The sequence below is a fragment of the Erpetoichthys calabaricus genome, chromosome 15 (assembly GCF_900747795.2).
Source record: "Erpetoichthys calabaricus chromosome 15, fErpCal1.3, whole genome shotgun sequence".
In the NCBI taxonomy this organism is placed as follows: domain Eukaryota; kingdom Metazoa; phylum Chordata; class Cladistia; order Polypteriformes; family Polypteridae; genus Erpetoichthys; species Erpetoichthys calabaricus.
Window position 1 is genome coordinate 87,204,842 of NC_041408.2, and position 18,069 is coordinate 87,222,910.

Genomic DNA, 18,069 nt, shown 5'->3' on the forward strand with positions numbered 1-18,069 from the left:
GGAATTGAGCAGTCACATAGTGTGAGGTAGGAATGATCTCCTCAGTCTGTTAGTGGAGCAGGATGGTGACAGCAGTCTGTCGCTGAAGCTGCTCTTCTGTCTGGAGATGATCCTGTTCAGTGGATGCAGTGGATTCTCCATAATTGATAGGAGCCTGCTGAGCGCCCTTCGCTCTGCCACAGATGTCAAACTGTCCAGCCCCGTGCCTACAATAGAGCCTGCCATCCTCACCAGTTTGTCCAGGCGTGAGGCGTCCTTCTTTTTTATGATGCCTCCCCAGCACACCACCACGTAGAAGAGGGCGCTCGTCACAACCGTCTGATAGAACATCTGCAGCATCTTATTGCAGATGTTGAAGGACACCAGTCTTCTAAGGAAGTAATATTATATTTATATAATATATAATATATATCCATCCATCCATTTTCCAACCCGCTGAATCCGAACACAGGGTCACGGGGGTCTGCTGGAGCCAATCCCAGCCAACACAGGGCACAAGGCAGGGAACCAATCCCGGGCAGGGTGCCAACCCACCGCAGTATAATATATATTATATATAATAATTATATATTTATAATTTATTATATTTTTCTCCAACAATTAAAAAAAAACACTTTATTTTCCTCCCGGGCAATACTGGGTATTTCAGCTAGTGTCTTATAAATGTTAAAATCACACTGTTGTGCTTTTCTAAGTATAGAATAAGATGAAGAAAGGAATAGTCCATTTGCTATTTTTAATTCAGTTAAGCTACCTATTTATCTGTTTACAATTTGGGTAACCAATCAGGTGGCATCATTCTAATTCTTTACTTAATGCCCCAGCCATGCCACCTGCACTTCAGAAGAGCTCATCCACATGAAGCTAAGTATGTTCAGGCCAGGCCAGTGCTTGGATGGGAGACCATCTAGGAAAGCTTGGGTTGCTGCTGAAAAGGTGTTGGTGAGGCCAGCAGGGGGCGCTTACCCTTTGGTCTGAATTTGGATCCCAATATCCCCTGTGCAGTGATGGAGACACTTTGCTGTAAAAATGGTGACATCCTTCAGATGAGACGTAAAACCGAGGTCCTGACACTCTGTGGTCATCAAAGATCCCTGGGCATCCTTTGTAAAGAGTCCTGGCTAAATTGTCCTCAATGGCATAGCCACTCTACCCCCCTAATCATCCCCTGTCCCTTAATTGGCTATTTCTCTCACCACTTCACCACCTAATAGCTCATATGTGGTGAGTATACTGGCACCAAAATGGCTGCCATCACATCATCCAGGTGGATGATGCACATTAGTGGTGGTTGAAGTGGCTCCCCACTATAGCACCACCTAATGGGAGACCAACTAGGAAAATCTTGAGTTGCTGCTGGAAGAGGAGTTAGCGAGGCCAGCAGGGGGCACTTAGCCTCTGGTCTGAATATCATAGTAGGATGACAGGGACGCTGTGCTGTTAAAATGGCGCTGTTGTTTGGATGACACGTAAAACCGAGGTCCTAACTTTCTTTGTTCTTATAGGATCTTTGGGCATTCTTCGTAAAGAGTAGGGTGTATCCTTATTTCCAGGCTAAAATTGCCCACCACAGCCTAGTCATAAGGGCCCCCTCCCATCATTCCCTGTCTCTAATTGGCTATCTCTTTCACCACTTCACTGCCTAATAGCTCATGTGTGGTGAGTATACTGGCACAAAAATGGTTGCCATCACATCATCCAGGTGGATGATACACATTAGTGGCAGTTGAAGTGGCTCCCCACTCACTACCTATAGCACTTTGTGTTGTGACAAAAGTGGTATAATTATTATTATTACTAGGGGGCTTTGCCAACTGCCCGCTTTGCTCGCCAACCCCCGTACTTTCGCTACACGCTAGCCAGAGCCGGCCCTAGACAATTTCGGGCCCGAAAGAACCCAAGAACGAAAGAGCTCAACTAACGTGAATGAGAAATGAAGCAACAATGCGCCCATAGCTACCACTAACGACACATCCACACAAAAAAGAGGATTCTGCGCTGCACCCCAGAGTCAAACGTGAGAGGCTACGGAGGCCCCACAGGTCCACAAAGATAGTATGAAAGGCACAGGCGTCACCGCCATATTGTGAGTGGCACTACTGCGGAGTGAAGTTAGGAATAATGTGCTGCTTGGGATTGTACAGACCGCTGAACACTTTACACCAAATTCAAACACAATACAGCTCAACGATACAAACACAAGCCCACCTGGATAAGATCAATGAACGCAGGCGCCTACAACGCGCGTCTGAAAATGCGGAAGCAAAGCGGGCACGGGTTCAAAATGAAAGACCACAACTGACGGAGATAAATGATCTCTTTCAAATCTATTTCGGGTTACCCAAGACCAGGGGTTGGCAAGCGAAGCGAGCAGGGGGCGGATCCCCCAAGTTATACAATAATTTCAAACTGTGGAAATTCGGCAAGGCCTAACTGCTATCTACAAGTTCTTTCTAACAAAATGGAAATATATTGATATGAAGGAAAGTGATGGCTTTACGAAGAGAAGGGCCCCTTTTATGCTCTGTCGAGAATGCAGTGTGGCGGAGTGGCCCTGACTGAAGCGTAAGTGGCCGCTTACTGAGGACAGAGGCACAAATGAGCCGTGGAGGCGGCAACAGGCGCGCGGGCCTGAGTGAAGTATAATGAAGATGGAAGTGCCGAGTGGAGATGTCCACGTGGAGTAATTAGGTGATGGAATATGATGTCTGTGAATTATATATATAAAAAAATTAGTAATAGAGGTTGGAGTGAAGGAGTCTGTTGCTCCATTGGGCCCTCCGCAGCAGCGTCGCATCACGGAAAAAAAAAACCTTGTTGGGCGCAGTGGGCCCCCTCCAGCTGTGGGCCCGAAGCAGTCGCTTCGTTCGCTTCACCCTAAGGCCGACTCTGCGCTAGCCTCTTTGCAGTTCTGCCGCTCGCATATGGATATGCGGATCCCAAAGATGTACTACATTACCTTTCTTGGGTACATCCTTCTTTCTACGGTCATTTGTGCGGAGGAAGACCGGACGGTGTTAACGGCTGTAGATATTCTTTGTGATATTGTAAGTAATGTTTTCATTTTCCGCACAATCACCACCAACTGTGTCTATTGATACGCATTTAACCAATTTGCCGTGTAACCGATTGACATTTTTGCCGTTAATTCTAGGATTGCCCGTGTACTCATTTGGACTGTTGATGAAATTCTTCAATAAGATTTGGACATAGTGCGTCTTCTTGAATTGCGAACTTAAAGTGAGGAAAACGTTTAAAGTTTATAAGAGCTGAGAGAGCAAGAACTTTGTCTGTCAAAAGCATTCACACCAATGAGAAGTGAGAAGACCGTGTGCATGGTTGAATATGGTTGAGAGGAGGGCGTGACTTGAAAATATCTCATGGCAATAGTCTCGTCTCGTCACAGGATTCTTTTATTATAACAGATTATTATTGTCTTGCTTGGCACACCTTCCAAAAGCATAACAGTGTGAGTAGTTCCAATCAACAGCCCTGTTCGGGCCTACTAACTCACTATTTGAGTCTGTGTGCCAGATCTTCTTCTTTGTACCCCACTTCACCATCTAATAGCTAACATGTGATGTGTGTACTGATGCAAAAATGGCTGCTGTCTCATCATCCACATTAGAGGACTCTCACTTTGTGCAGGTCTTGGAGTAGTGAGAAAATTGCTATATAAATGGAAATAATTATTATTTTTATTATTAATATTAATATTAATTCACCTCAATAACCAATCATGTACATTTGTTTTTACTTTTTGATGGACTGTACTGTAACAAATGGCTCTGTTCAACTTTCCAAACATCTCCTCTGGTGTTATTGAAGGATGATTCGACTATCATACTCGCTAAGGTAAAAGTAATTCTAGTGAAAACTAAAAGATAAAATATTGTACACTTCTGGGGCTACTTGTTCTATTATGATGGGACCCACTGGGCCCTTTTGTTATCGTCGATTTTGACGTTTTGAGCGTGTAGTGGAGCTCACTGATCCACGCACATCTTATCTGTCTTTCAGGATTTGGAGGAGATCACTGTGAAATTGATATCAATGAGTGCGCCTCTAGTCCATGCTGGAATCGGGGTCAATGTGTGGATGGGGTCAACGGATACAGGTAAGTGAAGACAAGACAAGGTGAGAATTAAACTTGTAATGACATTTGCAGGTACTGAGGCTTGTGTTTTATTAATAAAGTCTTCATGCTACTGCAGATTTGCTTTTCACTTAGTTCCACATTTTTTTTTTTAATTTTTATGTTATACATTATATGGTGAAATGTTTGTGGATAACATGACCATCACACCTACAGTGCATCCAGAAAGTACTCACAGCGCATCACTGTTTCCACATTTTGTTATGTTACAGCCTTATTCCAAAATGGATTAAATTCATTTTTTTCCTCAGAATTCTACACACAACACCCCATAATGACAACGTGAAAAAAGTTTACTTCAGATTTTTGCAGATTTATTAAAAATAAAAATACTGAGAAAGCACGTGTACATAAGTATTCACAGCCTTTGCTCAATACTTTGTCGATGCCCCTTTGGCAGCAATTCCAGCCTCAAGTCTTGTTGAATATGATGCCACAAGCTTGGCACACCTATCCTTGGCCAGTTTCGCTCATTCCTCTTTGCAGCACCTCTCAAGCTCCATCAGGTTGGATGGGAAGTGTCGGTGCACAGCCATTTTAAGATCTCTCCAGAGATGTTCAATCGGATTCAAGTCTGGGCTCTGGCTGGGCCACTCAAGGACATTCACAGAGTTGTCCTGAAGCCACTCCTTTGATATCTTAGCTGTGTGATTAGGGTCGTTGTCCTGCTGAAAGATGAACCGTCACCCCAGTCTGAGGTCAAGAGCGCTCTGGAGCAGGTTTTCATCCAGGATGTCTCTGTACATTGCTGCAGTCATCTTTCCCTTTATCCTGACTAGTCTCCCAGTTCCTGCCGCTGAAATACATCCCCACAGCATGATGCTGCCACCACCATGCTTCACTGTAGGGATAGTACTGGCCTGGTGATGAGCGGTGCCTGGTTTCCTCCAAACGTGACGCCTGGCATTCACACCAAAGAGTTCAATCTTTGTCTCATCAGACCAGAGAATTTTGTTTCTCATCATCTGAGAGTCCTTCAGGTGCCTTTTGGCAAACTCCAGGTGGGCTGCCATGTGCCTTTTACTAAGGAGTGGCTTCCGTCTGGCCACTCTACCAAACAGGCCTGATTGGTGGATTGCTGCACAGATGGTTGTCCTTCTGGAAGGTGCTCCTCTCTCCACAGAGGACCTCTGGAGCTCTGACAGAGTGACCATCGGGTTCTTGGTCACCTCCCTGACTAAGGCCCTTCTCCCCCGATCGCTCAGTTTAGATGGCCGGCCAGCTCTAGGACGAATCCTGGTGGTTTCGAACTTCTTCCACTTATGGATGATGGAGGCCACTGTGGTCATTGGGACCTTCAAAGCAGCAGAAATTTTTCTGTAACCTTCCCCAGATTTGTGCCTCGTGACAATCCTGTCTTGGAGGTCTACAGACAATTCCTTTGACTTCATGCTTGGTTTGTGCTCTGACATGAACTGTCAACTGTGGGACCTTATATAGACAGGTGTGTGCCTTTCCAAATCATGTCCAGTCAACTGAATTTACCACAGGTGGACTCCAATGAAGCTGCAGAAACATCTCAAGGATGATCAGGGGAAACAGGATGACACCTGAGCTCAATTTTGAGCTTCATGGCAAAGGCTGTGAATACTTATGTACATGTGCTTTCTCAATTTTTTTATTTTTAATAAATTTGCAAAAACCTCAAGTAAACTTTTTTCACGTTGTCATTATGGGGTGTTGTGTGTAGAAGTCTGAGGGAAAAATGAATTTAATCCATTTTGGAATAAGGCTGTAACATAACAAAATGTGGAAAAAGTGATGTGCTGGGAATACTTTCCGGATGCACTTTATATGAGCTTCTTGGACATCCCATTCCAAAACCATGGACATTAACATGTGCTTGGCATCCCTTTGTAGCTATAACAGCCCCCACTCTTCTGGGTAGGCTTTCCACAAGATTTTTTAGTGTGTCTGTGGGAATCTGTGTCCATTTAGCAAAAGGTGCTGATGTTGCATGAGAAGATCGGACACACAAGTGGTGCTCCAGTTCATCCCAAAGCTGTTCAGTGGGTTTGAGTTCGGTGCTCCATGCAGTCCACTCCAGTTCCTCTGTGTCTTTATGGACTGGACTTTGAGCACAGGAGCGCAGTCACACTGGAATAGAAAAGGGCCTTCTTCTTCAGACCGTGGCCACAAAGTTGGAAGCCCACAATTGTCTAAAATGTTGGATTAGCAAGGAGGAAGTAAGGACAGCTATGAAGAGGTTGAAGAATGGAAAGGCTGTTGGTTCAGATGACATACGTGTGGAAGCATGGAGGTGTTTAGGAGAGATGGCAGTGGAATTTTTAACCTGATTGTTTAATGGAATCTTTGAAAGTGAGATGATGCCTGAGGAGTGCAGAAGAAGTGTACTGGTGCCGATATTTAAGAATAAGGGGGATGTGCAGAGCTGCAGTAACTACAGGAGGATAAAACTGATGAGCCACAGCATGAAGTTATGGGAAAGAGTAGTGGAAGCTCGGTTAAGAAATGAGGTGATGATTAGTGAGCAGCAGTGTGGTTTCATGCCAGGAAAGAGCACCACAGATGCGATGTTTGCTCTGAGGATGTTGATGGAGAAGTTTAGAGAAGGCCAGAAGGAGTTGCATTGCGTTTTGTGGACCTGGAGAAAGCATATGATAGGGTGACTCAGAGGAGTTGTGGTATTGTATGAGGAAGTCGGGAGTGGCAGAGAAGTATGTAAGAGTCATACAGGATATGTGGTGGGGTCTGTGGCAGGAGTGACAGATGAATTCAAGGTGGAGATGGGATTACATCAGGGATTACTCTGAGCCCTTTCTTATTTGCAATGGTGATGGACAGGTTGACAGATGAGATCCCCGTGGACTATGATGTTTGCTGATGACATTGTGATCTGTAGCAAGAGCAGGCAGCAGGTCGAGGAGACAATGGAGAGGTGGAGATATGCTCTGGAGAGGAGAGGAATGAAGGTCAGTAGGACCACCAAGACAGAATGCATATGTGTGAATGAGAGGAATGGTGAGGATGCACGGAGTAGAGTTGGCGAAGGTGGATGAGTTTAAATACTTGGGATCAACAGTACAGAGTAATAGGGATTGTGGAACAGAGTTGAAGAAGAGAGTGCAGGCAGAGTGGAGTGGGTGGAGAAGAGTGTCAGGAGTAATTTGTGACAGATGGGTATCAGCAAGAGTGAAAGGGAAGGTCTACAGGACGGTAGTGAGACCAACTATGTTATATGGGCTGGAGACGGTGGCACTGACCAGAAAGCAGGTCAGATCTGGAGGTGGTAGAGTTAAAGTTGTTAAAGTTTGCATTGAGTGTGATGAGGATGGACAGGATTAGAAATGAGGACATTAGAGTGTCAGCTCAAGTTGGATGGTTGGGAGACAAAGTCAGAGAGGCGAGGTTGTATTGGTTTGGACATGTGCAGACGACAGATGTTGGGTAAACTGGGTGAAGGGTACTAAGGATAGAGCTGCCAGAGAAGAGGAAAAGAGGAAGGCCTAAGAGAAGGTTTATGGATGTGGTGAGAAAGGACATGCAGGTGATGGTGTAACAGAGCAAGATGACAAGGACAGGATGAGATGGAAAAAGATGATCCACTGTGGAGACCACTAACAGGAGCAGCTGAAAGAAGAAGTAGTAGAAGTATTAATAGTACCCTTCACTGGAACCAAGGGGCAGATCAAGTACGAATACTAACGAAGCTTAAGCTTCAGGGGCTCTAATCCCAGAAGGTCCTGGAACAGGAAGGGGTGGAGTTAGTTGCCCTCACTGTGGAGGCAAAGGAAGATGACATTGTTAGCAACAGCACCCCCTCTCGACCCATGGTGGTATTACATACATAGGAGGAACCCAGATGGTGGGTAAAATTAATTTATTTTCTTTATTAACTTAACTTCCTTAGCTGTGAATGTCCTCCTGGGTACTCGGGACTGAACTGTGAAGAAGACATCAATGAATGCTTGTCTGATCCCTGTAAGAATGGAGCAGCTTGCCAGGATCTTGCAGATAGGTGTGTCGTCAAGTTTTTCTTTTGTTTGCCATTGTGTTCATTCCATGTCTCTTAGTAAATTTTAGTACTGAAGTATTGGAAGGCAGCCTCTCTTTCTCTCACGGTTTAGATCACGTTTGCCCATCTTTCATGCTCATGCTGACTCGTAAATACAATAACTACATTTGTAGCTTGGCTTAAACCTGACGAGTCTTACTCCACACACAACATTTCACATTTCCTTATTCCTGATGGGTGATTTTCCTTTCTTATTTTCTTCATGGTGTGGCAGGTGGGTCGACATCTCCCGCGAGTCCTTTTTTTCAACCCTAAATGATTTGTCTTCTGTCAAGAATAAGCAGACGTCCACTTTCTCTTAAAGAGCTCCCCAGACCCCTTAGCCCGTGGCGTGCGTGTCAGACGTATTTACGCTCCGATCATCAACTGAGTCCGAGTGTGACGGCAGGTGAGTGGAGGTGGAACTGGCACGCATTCCCGGAGATCCATTTACCAATTTCCATGGCAAATGCCGCAGCATATTCTTCTTTCTATTCTAATTAATTTTGACATACCGTTCAAAAAAATATTTATCCGCCCTGTCATTTTCTGTCACACATGCTCACACCTTTTTCCAGAGTCCATTTGCACCAATCTCTTGGCTCCTGGGACCCGTTAATTTCCTCTTTTTGTTCCCCTAATAATTTAGGTTACATGGCACATAGAAGTTGAGAAAAAATTAAAAGCCATTTTTTTCTCCTCATTTTGATTTTGGAAGGGAGGGAGCTCCAGAGATCCTCTGTGGAGAGAGGAGAAACTTCCAGAAGGACAACCATCTCTGCAGCAATCCACCAATCAGGCCTGCATGGTAGAGTGGCCAGACGGAAGCCACTCCTTAGTAAAAGGCACATGGCAGCCCGCCTGGAGTTTGCCAAAAGGCACCTGAAGGACTCTCAGACCATGAGAAAGAAAATTCTCTGGTCTGATGAGACAAAGATTGAACTCTTTGGTGTGAATGCCAGGCGTCACATTTGGAGGAAACCAGGCACCGCTCATCACCAGGCCAATACCATCCCTACAGTGAAGCATGGTGGTGGCAGCATCATGCTGTGGGGATGTTTTTCAGCGACAGGGACTGGGAGACTAGTCAGGATAAAGGGAAAGATGACTGCAGCAATGTACAGAGACATCCTGAATGAAAACCTGCTCCAGAGCGCTCTTGACCTCAGACTGTGGCGACGGTTCATCTTTCAGCAGGACAACGACCCTAAGCACACAGCCAAGATATCAAAGGAGTGGCTTCAGGACAACTCTGTGAATGTCCTTGAGTGGCCCAGCCAGAGCCCAGACTTGAATCTGATTGAACATCTCTGGAGAGATCTTAAAATGGCTGTGCACCGACGCTTCCCATCCAACCTGATGGAGCTTGAGAGGTGCTGCAAAGAGGAATGGGTGAAACTGGCCAAGGATAGGTGTGCCAAGCTTGTGGCATCATATTCAAAAAGACTTGAGGCTGGAATTGCTGCCAAAGGTGCATCGACAAAGTATTGAGCAAAGGCTGTGAATACTTATGGACATGGGATTTCTCAGTTTTTTTATTTTTAATAAATTTACAAAAACCTCAAGTAAACTTTTTTCACGTTGTCATTATGGGGTGTTGTGTGTAGAATTCTGAGGAAAAAAATTTTGGAATAAGGCTGTAACATAACAAAATGTGGAAAAAGTGATGCGCTGTGAATACTTTCCGGATGCACTGTACCACAACTTGAACCCAATTGAACATCTCTGGAGAGCCCTGAAAATAGCTGTCCACCAACAGTCTCCATCCAACCTTGCAGAGCTTGAGAGGTTATACAGAGATGAATGGCAGAAAATTCCCCAATCCAAACATGTTAAGCTTGTCACGTCAAACCCAAAAGGTCTTCAGGCCAGAATCGCTTCCACTTTAGCACAAGGCTGCAAGAAAATGTAATAAAACGTGAAGCGGTCTGAATCCTTGCTGAATGCACTTTACGGAACTTGTGTCAGGGTTTACACTTCTACTTTGTGACTCAGGAAGTGTTTCGTGTGTGTGTGTGTTTTGTGCCCTGCAATAGACTGGCACTCTATCTAGTCATCCCACAACTGATGGAATCTGCTCTGTCTCCCGTGATCCAGAATTGCATTGTGTGGATGAATGGATGCAGTTTTGAATTTATAAACTGAAGGCTTTCCCTTTAAGAGCCACAAAACACATTTGCATTTTGATTGTAAAAGGAATTTTTGTTCACTGAGTTTTCTTCTAACAACTTCCAGAGTGTTTGTCTAATCTGCTGCTCCTTGCAGTTTGATATATGTTACAGGATATTAAAATGTCTCCCATATGTACACAGATATGCCCAAAAGAGTTAAACTGCAACAAAAGTGCTCTCTGTGAGATGTATTAGTATAGAGAGAGATTGTTTTTTTTTGTTTAAAGTTCACCTCCCTGTACCAGAACCTAGAGAATACCGTCATTTCAGGGATGATGACAAGACGTGCGTTTCAGTGCTGCGACTCCGGAGACGCGTGGATTATCTGCAGCTCATAATTATATTGCATTTTTGCTGTGGCGTGGGATTTCAATGTAATAACGGAGCATATGGAAGGTTCCAAAGTATGTCATCATCTTCTCATTGCTTTTTTTTTTTCTTTCTTGTAATTCTGTTCTTCACGTCGTCCTGTGGTGTGCTTCCATTTCCCAGGTTCCACTGTAATTGTACACCTGGGTACTTTGGCACTCTCTGCGAGCTCGACGTGAATGAGTGCGAGGAGGTTCAGTGTCTGCATGGAGGCAGCTGCATCAACATGCCTGGAGATTTTCAGTGCTCCTGTCCCCCTGGATTCTCAGGTACAGTACATCAACTCTGGCAGGGTGGGTGGCAGTTTTAGGGAAGTCAGGGGAATGCAGTTGATTTTTCAAAGATGTGTGCTCAAACAGTTCTTCTGCAGGCTTCATTCTGGTCTGACCTTTTAAACTAAAGGACTGCTGGACTTCTGTCCACCCATCCATCCATCTTCTTAAGCCAATTATCCAAAGCAGGGTCACTGGGCAGTTGGAGCCTGTCCTGGGCAAGGACAACACGTGGGGTCTCATGTATAAACGGTGCGTACGCACAAAAAGGTTGCGTAAGAACGGTTCCACGTTCAAATCGCGATGTATAAAAACCTACACTTGCCGTAAATCCACACACATTTCCACGGTAGCTCTAACCCTGGCATACGCAAGTTCTGCGCTTGGTTTCGCAGACTGGCAGCACCCAGTGTCAAAGCAGTGCTACTGTTCCTGTGTGGTTACCCTTTCTTTTTTAGATCCACATCCCTGACGCGGCTTTATAAATACACTGAAATTAACCGCATATCGTTTATTAGTTGAATGCATCTGATTGTAATTAACCTGTAACAATATAATGGTCCACAGAATGGTCAAACTATTCCAAATACCATAGCTGCTTTAGCGTTGTTACTCTCACTGCACCTTCTTCTTCTTCTTTCAGCTGCTCCCGTTAGGTGTTGCCACAGCGGATCATCTTTTTCCATATTACTCTCACTGCACCACTCAGTGTATTTATATCACTGTATTTGAGTGTGAATCACAGCTGTACAGCAGCTGATTGGAAAGAGAATTATCGGTATACAGCATCAAGCACACGCTGCCTCAGCCATGCACACAGTCTATTTGAACTGTTATCATACGGCAAACGCTTCAGAGCCTTTCCTGTAGGGACCTCGCGGTTCAGAAACCGTTTCATCCCAAGAACTCTAAACGCACTCAATCAGCCATCAAGTGCTCCTTGTAGAACTGTTGTACTTATAAGTACAATCACCTCATTGCAAACTTGCGATACAGTTATAATATTGCACAACCTGAGCCAGTTTATAGAGCACATATTTACATATGATGACGATATCATTTTTAGATGAAATGTAGTAAAATATATTTATTATATTATACAAATAAAACTTTAACTTCATTTAAATAATCTATATTGATAATAATTAAACATGTGAGGACACGGTGTCGCAGCGTTAGCGAGCCACTGGCTCCATTCATGGATTGTTCCTGCCTCGCGCTGTATTCTTGCTGGTGCTGGTGTGACACTAGAAGGATAGATGGATAGAATAATTAAACACGTACTACAAAGATATTTCGATGTTCCTTAAAAGTTTTGAAGAATCAGCGTTCTAAGCTTACAGATGGCATAACGTCTATTACAGAGCTGATTGTGTGGCGATTGGGTATTTGGAGAAAGTAAAGGAAGGACAGGAATTGGAGGTCAGTACGTTTGAAAAAGACAGTACTGCTGCAAAAAAGTATTTCAACGAAGGTTGTGCATGGCGCAGCAAGCATCTTGCGTGAGACATGAACAGTCACTGTGCCACCGTGTTCCCATGTTAAATAACATGCTTTAACTCCTATCATCATGAAAATGATATCACGTATACATCTCAGTATTTTAATTATTCAGAGAGCTGTAATATTACAAATGTAATGGATTCTGTGTCCTGTCGGAGGAAGAGAAAGCCCGTTTAAGAAGCACATAGAGATTCACACACGTAGAGCTCATAGAAGATCAAATACAAAACAAAGCATTTAACGTGCTACTTTAATTACGATGTGATTTGAGAAACTAGTAAATTAAACGATTTTAAGATGAAGTTTATGATGTTCTACTTTAATGACAAAATAAACTACGTGATTAAAGTGGAAATTTCGAGATTAAAGTTGACATTTCAAGCTTTTTTCCCCACTCTGTGCCTTTTTTTTTCTCTGTACCCTAATAAGCTTTCATATGACACTAAGACTGTGGGCTATGATTTGCCTTTTCATGGCAACTTTGATATGTGACAACTTCTTTTTTATTTCGGGCACTGTGCGACTTTGTGAACTTGAGCTTTTGAGTTTCTCCGACACGCTATGTCACTCGATCAACTTCCTTTTGTTGATTATATCACTGTTTAAACCAACAAATAGTACGTTTTTCTTTGCCTCCACATGGTATTCGCTGAAATTCTTCTATTTTCCCTCTTGCTTTTGCCATTGTCTTTTCACAGAAGGCTGAGCTTAAGGGCTGTTTATATTGATTTGCATATTCAAAGAGGCGTAACTCTGGGAGGAGTTGGAGGCGGGAGAGCAGGCACGTGCACGTGCGTTACTTTTCACGCTGACTGGGATTTATGGAGCGGAAGAACGTGGAAGTTGACGTTCACACAGATTTATGCATCTGGATTTTTTTGTGCGTACGCACATTTCCGCTTTTTGTGCTTATGACATGTTATAGTGCGAATTCTACGCACGGCGTTATGCATGAGGCCCCTGGACGGGGTGCCAGTCTATCACAGGATGAACACAAGGCAATGTTTGTAGTGAAGCTCAACTATTTTGATGCCAACAGTTTTGCTGAGTGATGGAGCTGCTACTCTTGTAAAATGAGGGACAGATGGAATTAGGCTAACACTACCCCACTACCAGAAGTTTAATATAACACACCAGAACAAAATGTCAAAATAAATTACATATATTAAGCACCAAGTATGTATATTTTCAACTATTTACAAACACAGTAACTCATCACAGAACACTCCACAAACCGTACACGACCCTATTCCACTAAGTACCCTTGTAAACCACAGGCTTCTCTTAAAATGGACCCATTAATGCCTTCAGTGTCACAGCATAGGTCATCTGAAGTATTTCCGGGTCATGTGGATTTGGGGCAGGCCTCCCCTCTGGCAGCACCCAAGGACCCCAACAGGGCTGCATTTCATTTGATTTGGTTTGCCATACATTGTTAATCCCCAAAGGGAAATTGTCTTTTCACATGACCTTCTTGGGGGTCAGCACATAGGGTCAACCGTTGTACAGTGCCACCCGAGCAATTTTTTAGGTTAAGGGCCCAACAGAGTAGGATCTCATGTGGCAGTTAACGGGAAATTCCAATGTCGCTCAGCAGGTGTTCAGCCCAGAGAAACACTGCCACCCGCTGTTTGGGAGAATGAACTGCTCCCAACATCCATTATTCTTCTGTCTGAGTTAACTCTTTTAGGGCGGATGTCGACTTTTGTCGACAGGAGGGGTTGAAGGCGAATGTCGACAAAAGTCGACATCCAGGGATAGGGGGCGACAATCAGCTGTTAATGGCGACAAATCTCACTGTCACGTCACAGACATTCCCTCTGTGCTTGGAGGAATGCTAGACTCGTTGACTCGGCAACTAAACCTTGCGTGTGCGTGAGTTGGCACCGACATGTGAAAAGGCAGCGAAGCAAGTGCAGAAAAGAAAACACTCGGCAGACGATGTTTTGCGCATTATCGCGGAGTCGGACTCTTTATTTTTCAGAATCGGACTTTATTGGCAGTGATCAGGAGATCGAGCAAGAGAGTTAGAAGCAGGCATCAGCTGATCAGACACCAGCCGATGCCGCGCCAGCGGATCTGCTGCCAGTCGACTGCCTTCGCGAAGCCGATGCATCTACGGCAAGGTTCGCATGGGATAAATACACAGACATTGATCCGTTGAGAGCCGATCTGGCTACCGGAGTTTACAAGACGGCATGGCTTGCTGTTGGACACAACAGATCACCAGCTGCTGTACTTCAGGCTGCTCTCTCCTGATGCTGCTTTTCAGCTACTGTCAGACGAGACAAACAGGTAGGCAGAGATTTTTTTTGAATCGCGGGCTGCGTTTGCATCGCATTCTCGTTATTCAAAGTGGAAACCCACAACAAAAGACGAGATGAAGCGTGCTGTGGCATTACAAATAGAGATGGGACAGAACTGGTGATATAACTTCAGGGAGCATTGGTCCAAACGTGTTTTGTCCCCTGGTGGCTTAGGTACGTGCTGCTGCAAAGTTTTATTCACTTCTGTAATAAACAGAAGCAAATCCCATGGGGTGAGCCAGGCTATAATGCCATACATAAAGTTCATAAAGTTTCAGAAGATGAAAAGAGGTGACAATACGGTTTTCATGCAGGCAGAAAACTTGGTGGCAGTGGCATGGCACGATGGCAAATGGGTGACTTGTCTCTCTACAGTACACACTAACAATATATGTGAGAAAGTGCAGCAACAGACAATTGAAAAATAGGCACCAAGGCAACACGTATTGTAAGGAGTGCAATGTGGCAATGACTGAAATTGGCTGCTTTGAGCGAGATCAGACTTTGCTGTGTAAAATGTATGTGATATGTACGTGAAATCATAGAGTATGCAGGCTCATACAACATGCAAGACAGTAACATTTGTCAAAAGTAAATATTTTTTGTTGATTTGATATGTTAAACAATTGCTTTGTGTTCTTTTTTAAAAAATGTTAGTTTTTGGAAAAATATTCAGCCCTGGGAGAAAATAAACAAAAAAAAAAATTAGCCCTAAAAGAGTTAGGATGAAGATCATCAGGAATTCTGGCCAGGTTAAGTCTGAAATTCCTGCCGTCCTTCCATTATGGCCTCATGGTTGTGCAAGAAATCATTCTCCATCCTGGCAGTGATGCCCGTCATTCCCCTATGGCACTTACTATGTATAAATATGTACACAGGGCTGTCTTAAGGGTACATTGATAGCACCCAAAAAGAAACATCAAGAATAGAGTCCCTCAGATCCATAGCAGTGTAGCGGTCTAAAACCCAGCTAAGATTCACACCGCCTGATGGCGGTGATTTATTTATTTTTTCGTTGGGGATCCCTGGAACTCATCCATCTGTGTCCCAACTCACACACACTCCCTCACAGAGACAAAAAGCAAAAAGAATTAGAACAGAAATTGACGAATGTATTAAACAATAAATTTGTTAAATCTAACTGCACAAACTAAAATGATCCCACCCCAGTTCCCTTTCCGGCAAATACACACTAAACATGAACTCAGAAACAACAAACGACTAACAAAAACTACACACGATGAAGACCATAACAAAGTCCATAGAAAACAGCAACCAATGTGGTGAAATGATGGAGACTGAATAATCCGGAGGGCGGCACGGTGGCGCAGTGGTAGCACTGCTGCTTCACAATTAGGAGACCCGGGTTCGCTTCCCGGGTCCTCCCTGCATGGAGTTTGCATGTTCTCCCCGTGTCTGCGTGGGTTTCCTCCGGGCGCTCCGGTTTCCACCCACATTCCAAAGACATGCAGGTTAGGTGGATTGGCGTTTCTAAATTGGCCCTAGTGTGTGCTTGGTGTGTGAGTGTGTTTGTGTGTGTCCTGTGGTGGGTTGGCACCCTGCCCGGGATTGGTTCCTGCCTTGTGCCCTGTGTTGGCTGGGATTGGCTCCAGCAGACCCCCGTGACCCTGTGTTCGGATTCAGCAGGTTGGAAAATGGATGGATGGATGGCTGAATAATCCAGAGATCAGCTCACTGTAAGTAAATGTAAAGAGCAGTCCTACCGGTATATCCTAATAACAAATAGTGATGGGATCGGGAGCGCTCCTTCTCCGAAGGTCAATGAACCATCCAAGTTAGTCCTCACACAGCAGACAGACCCCAGACAGTCCATACACACTAACAGGACAAGAACAGACAATCCAAAAGGCAAGGAATGGGAAGACAAAACAGACGGGCAATTCCAGATACATCACAGCCTCCCCTCTCTGTATAACCGGGCTCCTTTTAAAACTTGCGCTGGCCTTCTTGTCCCCAGCAGCCCCCTGCAACCCTTAGCAGGTGTCCAATCAAATCAATTGCAGGGACTGCTGGGAGTTGGAAGTTTGTATTGCTGGGTAGCCCTGCTACAACAGAAAGTCATGAAGGAGTTGAGGGGGCCCCCTTGGAGATTGGTGTGCCCATAATTGCATTGCAGATTGGCATCCTTGCAACTGGATATGAAATGCTTTTTTGCCAACCACATGCACCCCCAGTTGGACATGGCACACCTAGGTCGATGCCTACTCGGCCTACGCCATGCGTGTACAGTGTATACACAGACCTGCTCGCGCTGTTACCTTACAGTAATTGTTCTTTAGATTGAGTGTTGTGCTGCCTTACAACGTGTGAACAGCGGCTTTCTCTGCTTCTGCTGGTGTGAGTGCCAATGCTTCTGTTCCACTTTCCAGAAGGTGGGACATTACCAGTTAGTGTACTAATGAATCACATTTTGAATAATACATGAACAAAAGTAAGGAATTTGTCAGTCTATTGATTGTTTATTATGGTTACTCATTCCGTTCATTATCCACTCAGCTGCTCAGTTATTCATCATTCACACTGTCTGTCTTTCTGTCTGTCATGGCCAGTTGACTGGTGAAGCCTTCAGTCTCCGTTAATGAGCGAACCATCAAGTTTGACAATGCTTTAGTTTGTCAGTCAATCAATCTGTCGGTCAATCCATGAATGAATGAACCTGCCCAACAGACAGCAATTTGTGAGGCTGAGGGCCTGTGTGTCAGAAATGATGGTGTGTAATAGTGGAGTACCTCAAGAAACTGTCCTGTCTTCCTTTCTGTTTACCATCTACATGACAGACTTCCAGTACAATACCTGCCCTTGCCATCAACAGAAGTTTTCAGATGATAGGCTGTATTTCTAATGGAGATGAGTCAGAGTACAGGAAAGTTGTGGGTGATCTTTTCAACTCAACATCAGTAAGAGAAAAGAGCTGGTGGTGGACTTCCGGTGTGCCAAGAAGCCTCTGAGATCCGTCACCATCCGGGATAGAACATGGAAGTGGTGCAGAGCTACAAGTACCTGGAAGGTCCACATAGACAATATACTGGACTGGTCTGACAACACAAGAAGGGCCTGAGCAGACTGGACTTCCTGAGGAGACTCGGGTCTTTTGATGTGTTGCAGCAAGCTTCTGGAAATGTTCTACCAGCCCATAGTAGTCCGTGTGGTGTTCTACACTGCAGTCTCAGGGGGAAGCAACCAGAGCTCAGAAGAAGTACAATACTTGAACAGACTTATCAGGAAAGCCTGCTCTGTCATAGGGCCTAGTCTGGAT